Consider the following 7,229-nt stretch of genomic DNA (forward strand, 5'->3'; position numbering starts at 1 on the left):
CAGTGAGAATGGAAATACATTTGCTAGTCTTATTTTAATATCAATAGATTTGATGCATGGAGCAAGCAGAGGGGACATTCAAGAATTTTCCTTTGCTATATGACCCTTCTCAAGAGAATAAATTATTATAGTTTTCTTTTTAATGTAAGCTGGACCTTCAGTGAGGAATACTTCTTCAGGTTTTTGTTTGTTTTGTTGCTTTTTTTTTTCAACTTTAACACACTTTTATAAAGACCAGTCATTGCCTGTGAGATTGAAGCATAGGAACCGCGTATCTCAAAAGGCCATATTAAGCATCTAGTTATAAATACTTGTCCATATTGAGCCTCAGAAAATGATACCCCCGAAGTGAAGGATTCAGATGTCTCTTGCCCCTCATTCTCCCTCAAGGCAACCATAGAAACTAGAATTCCTCTTCCCTAAGGTGGGTCATACAAACCATATCCGCTTTTCCTCAAAGCCAAAAATAAAAGCTGGAATTATTACTATAACCTTGTCCTGCCTTTCTATTTAGGAGCTAGCCATAAAGAAATTCTCTGACCTCCCCTTATTTGACAGTAGGTCATCAAACACTAATTCTAGAAGGAGTCTTGCCCCATACCCAGGAGGAAGAAATGCCACACAGAGAGGCCAAGAGGAATCAGGACAGTTCTTAGTGGGTTTCCATACACAGTCCATTTCTATTAGATAATTCCTCCTTTGTCCAATCACATTTCTACACAACTGTCCACTCCATTGAATGTAAGCATAAAGATGGGTAGTTTTCCCTGGGTCTTTGTGCCTTCTTTTGGAAGGCTTCTCTGTCACGTAAAAGTATGATTAAATACATTTGTCATGCTTTTTTCTTGTTAGTCTGTCTTTTGTTATAGGAGTGTTGGCCATGACCCTTATGATGAGTGGGGAAAGGCATCATATCCTTCCTCTCCTACTTGCAGAAATGTAAATATCCAAGGTTAATGTCAAGGCAAGAAAACTATTTATCAATTATTTAATTAAAGAAGCACAAATTGTATTTTTAAACCATGATTTAAAAATTTCGCTAGCATTTATTTTGCCATGTTCTGTTGTAATCACATTTGTGGTGTTATTTTATTATCACAATTTCTATAAATTAAGTATTATCTTATCAATTTTTAACATGATTAAACTGAGGCATAGAGAGATTTCAGCAACAAAATTCTTAATCATTATGTTCATCATTAGCACCATAAGGACTTCTAAGCAGGTAAAATTCAGGAAAAAAGCTGCAAATTTGAATTAATAATTATGTAAGTGGGAGATTTTTATTGTAATTAGCATTACCTTCAATGTCAAGTAATTCAAGGTTTAAAATAGAGCCCTCTAATTTCGTAAATACATGATTTAGTAGGAAAGGTATTTGTCATTTGGGTAAAAGACTATTACAGATGTTCATTGTGTTTTGAATTTTTTTGTGTGTGTTTTGTTGCTATGAAAACATCTTTATTGACAATGATCGCAGACAGCAGTAGCATATCCTTTTTTCATTTTGGATTGGTTTTGCTACTAAAGGATGTTTGTTCCACTTCAAAACTGATGATGTATTATACTCTGCATCTGAATTGACAAGGAATGGACTCTTCAGCTCTGACAGGCAAGTGAGAAACCATTGGCTGACAGGATCAACAAAGAGACCAAGGCAAAAACAAAACAAAACAAGACCACAGGAGTGGAGCTTAAAAATATATTTGTTTGGAACCCAGTCTCAGTAATGTCTTCATTTTACAATAGGAACTCAACTCTTAAGGTTGCTACTCTTTTTCTTCTATAGTATATTATATCTATCTTTGCTGAAATAATGGCAAAGGGATGCTGGAATGCATGCCAGAATGGTGAGGGAACTTGAGGAGTCATTGAGTGGAGTCGTTTTCCAACTAAAGTAATAACAAAATGTAGGCTTCAGGGAAAAAAGATACTTGAAAAGTTTAGATGAGCTTTTCAAACCTAGAGTAGGTAATTAACAATGACTTTTTATTGCCTTCATTTCCTGGCAAGCACCTGTAATCCCACTTACTTTGGAGGCTGAGGCAGGAGAATCCCTTGAACCCGAGATCATGTCACTGCACTCCAGCCTGGGTGACAGAAGGAGACTCTGTCTCAAAAATAAAAAAAGGTTTCCTTTGTTTTTATTAATTCAAAATTTCCTAAACTATAAATCTTTAAAACTTCATAATTGAGTGTTATATGTTCTACATGACTGTATTCAAGAATAATTTAGGAAAACATTATTGAGATTTGTTAAAGCTTAATTTGGGTAAGCTGGGCATAGTGACATGTACCTGTAATCCCAACCACTCTGGAGGCTGAGGCAGGAGGATTGCTTGAGGAACCCAGGAGTTCAAGCACAGCCTGGGCAACACAGCAAAACTCCGTCTCTTAAAAAAAAAATTTAATATGGGTAGATATATTCAATAGCTATCCCCTAAGGGCAATATAAATATTTTGGCTCCTTATGACAAGGATTTCTGCATCAAATCTACTTGTCTTCATTGCTAAAATAATACATTAGAATCATTCTGTGCTATACAATCACCATAGACTTACAGCTAAAAACACAGCTTTATTGTTTACTAAATATTTACTTTTAGAAACAAAATGAAAGGTGGAAACCTTACTCCCCAAAGCTTGGCTACTACCACACCTCAGTTCAAAGGACCAATTGTGTCCTGACCCACAGGGAAGAGGAGGGCACTGTAGGACTCAGGCAGGAATTGTAATATTCATGGAAGAGAAAGAAGACTTCATGTTATGAAGTAGAAAGAAGGAGGCAGACTTTATATTTGAAAAGGTTCAGAGGATGTCACCCAAAAATATGCCACTCTGGCCTAAGGATTATTTGAGTCAAAGGCAATTAAACAAAACAAAACAAGAAGACACAAGAAAAACTCTCTGTATCCCGCCCCCTCTATCAGGAAGGGCAGGATGATTCTATGCCACCAGAAACAGCTATAAAGTCTACCAGCCCAAGAAAGGCACCAGAGGAATCTATATAACATATATAACAAACCTACTAACTAGACCTCATCTTCCATTTTTCTTCTTTCTCTCTCTCTCTCTTTCTTTTTCTTTCTTTCTTTCAACAGAGTCTCACACTGTTACCCAGACTGGGGTACAGTGGCATGATCTTGGCTCACTGCAACCTCTGCCTTCCAGGTTCAAGCAATTCTCCCACCTCATCCTCCAGAGTAGCTGGTATACAGGCGTACCCCACCATGCCCAGCTAATATTTTGTGCTTTTAGTAGAGACACGTTTTCACCATGTTGGCTGGAGTGGTCTTAAACTGCTGACCTCAGGTGATCCATCCGCCTCGGCCTCCCGAAGTGCTGGGATTACAGGCATGAGACACCATGCTCAGCATCTTCCATTATACTTTTCCCAAAAACTTACCTTCCCACAATTTGCTGCCCCTAGAAGCCCAAAGTTCCTTTCCTTTTTCCTGACATTTCTCAACGTATTTATTATTCCTTGTTCAGATTGTTATATAACCCTAAGGTCTAACCATTCATTTGAGTTACACATTAGTGACAGTTCCCATTCTTATGTATTATGCCTATGTCAATACACTTCTGTTTGTTTTTCTCTTGTTTAATCCATCTTTTATCAGACTAAATTGCAGAGCTCCGGCCAATAGATCTAAGATGGGTGGAGAAACAAAGAATTTTTTCTTCCCCTGTATAATCATAAATTCATAAACTTCAAAAATGCGATTTGAAATGCATGCTGAGAACATGCATTTAAAAGAGGTTTCATTTTTGGTTTTTGTGCAGCAAAATATTAAGAATCTATCATTTATTAAACTCCTAACAATTTTTCTCTAACCCGTGGGTTTTATGAAGCATTTCTCCATCTAATATTGTCTGTCTTCTTTATCATTAACCTATTGTAAAGCTCAAGAGTTTATGTTTGTCACTAATATTTTAATGTATTAATAATTTCAAAAATAAAACTGTGCCTTACATGCTAAATGTTAGTTTAATAGAAAGAGATATGTAAAATAAATAGTTTCCATATGAATAAATTGGAACTAATATAGACAATTACAGAAGTTTTTATTGAATATTACATCCTGCTTATTAATGTGTTGAATCAATATATGTAGCCAGAAAAATGAAGAAAAGAGATTACATTTAAAATATCAAATCAAAAATATTTGTTTTTGTGAGCTTTGTGTTTTTGTGAGCTCTTTCTTTTTTTGCTTTCTGTTTTTGTGAGCTCTTCCTATCCTTCCCATTACTGGAAGGAGTTACATGTTTCTAATGTATTACTTTCACACTACTGCAAAGAAACACTACTGATGAGGTTTTAGACTATATATCCTTGCAGATATGTTTCCATGTATTCATAAGTGGGTATGTAGACATTCTTTATATAGACATAGGGATATTTTTCTATATGTTTATGCTTTTTGAATTTATTGTTGACATTATTTGATGTCAATACCCTAGAGATTTAAGTGACTATTTTTAATGACTAAACATATGGAGGTACAATAAATTATTTAACCAGGTCTTTCTTAATAGACGTTTATGGAATTTCATCCTTTTTTTGTATTGAGAATAATTAGTGAACTTACTTTACCTAATTTGCAATAATTACCTAAATACTTTCTTATAATAAATTGTAAATAAATTGGGATTAAAAAGATAGATAGATTTTAAGAAGTGTTTGTACTTTTTAGAAACCAAATGTATACCTTTAAATTGTCTTCCAGAAAATCCACACCAATTTCTACCTTTACTATTAATGAGGAGAATTTGTTTGCACATACCTTCAGCATCACTGAAATTTATACACCTTTTTATTTCTCCTAGCAAATTTCTCTCTAGAATTCTGGAAAACCAGAAAGAGAAGAATGAAGAAATGTCTACAAAACTGCTCCTGTCCTTCAGACTACATAGAACCAAACTCTTGCCTTTCATCAGTTTTCAGTTTGTACATTAATATATCCTGGTGAAGTTCCTCAACCATTTCTGGAACATTCAATTTTAATTTATATTTGCCCACATTCTTTCATCTGTGATTTGGACACATGCAGGCTATTGAATATAATGGATACAAATCTCTCACTGATTCCTTTGAGCTATTTCATAGTTATGCTTTCACAGGCAGGAAACAGTCAAGAAATAATGATTCAGTTATTTCTTAAATATTTCACAATTCTACATTGAATAAAGAAAATGTGAATTCCTGGAAGTTATGGTATTTGTGAAATATTTAATGTCAGTTCCCATGAAAAACGTTGACACATCAACAAGCCCAAGTCTCTTAGAATTTCATTCTGCTAGTTCACCGAATTCCCAAATTATCGGGGGACCCCACACCCGATATTCAACGTGGGTTCTTTTCTATTTCCCTAAGTGTCTTGGTTGGTCTGAGAAATAAAGGGAAAGAGTACAAAGAGAGAAATTTTAAAGCTGGGTGTCCGGGGGAGACATTGCATCTCAGCAGGTTCCGCGATGCTCCCTGAGCCATAAAACCAGCAAGTTTTTATTAGTGATTTTCAAAAGGGGAGGGAGTACACAAATAGGGTGTGGGTCACAGAGATCACATACTTCAAAAGGTAATAAAGTATCACAAAGCAAATGAAGGCAGGGCGAGATCACAGGACCACAGGCTGGGGCGAAATTAAAATTGCTAATGAAGTTTTGGGCATGCATTGTCATTGATAACATCTTATCAGGAGAAAGGGTTTGAGAGCAGACAACCTGTCTGACTAAAATTTATGAGGCGGGAATTTCCTTGTCCTAATAAGCCTGGGAGCACTACAGGAAACTGGGACTTATTTCATCCCTTTGGCTTCGACCGTAAAAGACAGCCGCCTCCAAGGGGACCGTTCATAGACCTATCCTCAGGGGCACATTCTGTTTCTCAGGGATGTTCCTTGCTGAGAAAAAGAATTCAGCAATATTTCTCCTTGTTAGGCAGGGACCCGGACCTGACATGGCGGCGCCACTCAGCATAGCAGGCCCTTTGTTCGAGCAGGCCCTTTGTTTCAAGACTTCCCTCCCTCTTTGAACACACCCTCAGACTTACATACATCAGAGGTTCCGGCTGGGCAGCCACACTCCCCCATGACCTGCAGCTCACCTGCATTCCACAAGTTCGTAAACAGCAGTTTCGGTTGACAGTTTCCAAAGACCCCTTCCTCATGACCGTTACTCAGCTCCTGCCCTAGTAGTTTCAAGACCCCCCAAGCTCTGTTTGCACAACCAGCTTCCCTACCTCTCAGGCTGTAAGAAGCCCCTACCCTCCTCCCTCAGTGGGACTTCCTCGGCCCACACCTTTGGACCAAGGAACCTCGCCTGCAAGCCCTAATAAAAGGCTATTCTCACTGCCACTTGCCTTGTGTCTTTGTTCCCGGTTTGGCTCTAGCCTCAGTTTACCTTTACATTGGTGCCGAAACCCGGGAGGAGACCCCCCTCCCTGGACCCTTGCCAGGTCGGGTAGGCTCTCCTCTCCCCGAGCCAGGAACTCCTTTCCTAGCCGGGAGCTGTTTCACCAAATCCAAGACTCAATTCGATCACTGCTGGGTAAGTTTCCCCTCTGTCCTGAAGGCTCCCTCCAAGAGTCCCTGTCCAAAACGCGTGGCCATGTCAGGGGCTCTCTCCGGTCAGCTGTGACCTCAGCACCGGGGACTAGGAGACATCCAACCTCCCTGGGAGCCACTGTATCCCACACTCCGCGTGGCAGTGGGAGGATGCTCCCATTGTCTCTGGACTGCCCGCCTTGAGACCATGGGAACTACCCAGTCCAAACCAAACTGAAAATCTCCTCTGGGGTGCCTCTTAGCAAATCTCCAGATTTTAAGTCTCAGCCAAGACATAAAAGGAAAGCGGCTCATTTTCTTCTGCACAATAGCATGGCCACAATATAAATTGGATAATCAATCTCAGTGGCCTGCAGAAGGCACTCTAGACTTTAACATTCTCACAGATCTGACCAACTTCTGCAAGAGACTAGGCAAATGGTCTGAGATACCCTATGTTCAGGCCTTTTGGGACTTGCATTCTCGCCCAGATCTCTGCGCTCAATGCTCATTAGCTCAGGTCCTACTTGCAAAGTCTCTTCCCTTGAGCAAGGAGAGGGATGATTCCTCCTCTTTTTCTGAGCCTCCTGACACCCTATCCCAGCCACCCCTCCGGTCTCCCACTCAACCTCCTCCTTACCCTGACCCACTGTTATCCCCGTCCTCGTCAACGCCTCCCCACCC

The 7,229-nt window shown here is 39.2% G+C and overlaps 1 long non-coding RNA gene across 1 annotated transcript; it reads left to right on the forward strand.

Annotated features, from left to right (window-relative positions):
• Positions 1 to 1,571: 1,571 nt before the first annotated feature.
• On the forward strand, positions 1,572 to 5,212 carry LOC105513677. Its single transcript, XR_001002068.1, has 2 exons — positions 1,572 to 1,612; positions 4,831 to 5,212. It is a non-coding gene; the product is annotated as an uncharacterized LOC105513677 (long non-coding RNA).
• The last annotated feature ends 2,017 nt before the right edge of the window (positions 5,213 to 7,229 follow it).

This window comes from Colobus angolensis, unplaced genomic scaffold (assembly GCF_000951035.1).
Source record: "Colobus angolensis palliatus isolate OR3802 unplaced genomic scaffold, Cang.pa_1.0 Scaffold234, whole genome shotgun sequence".
Classification (NCBI taxonomy): domain Eukaryota; kingdom Metazoa; phylum Chordata; class Mammalia; order Primates; family Cercopithecidae; genus Colobus; species Colobus angolensis.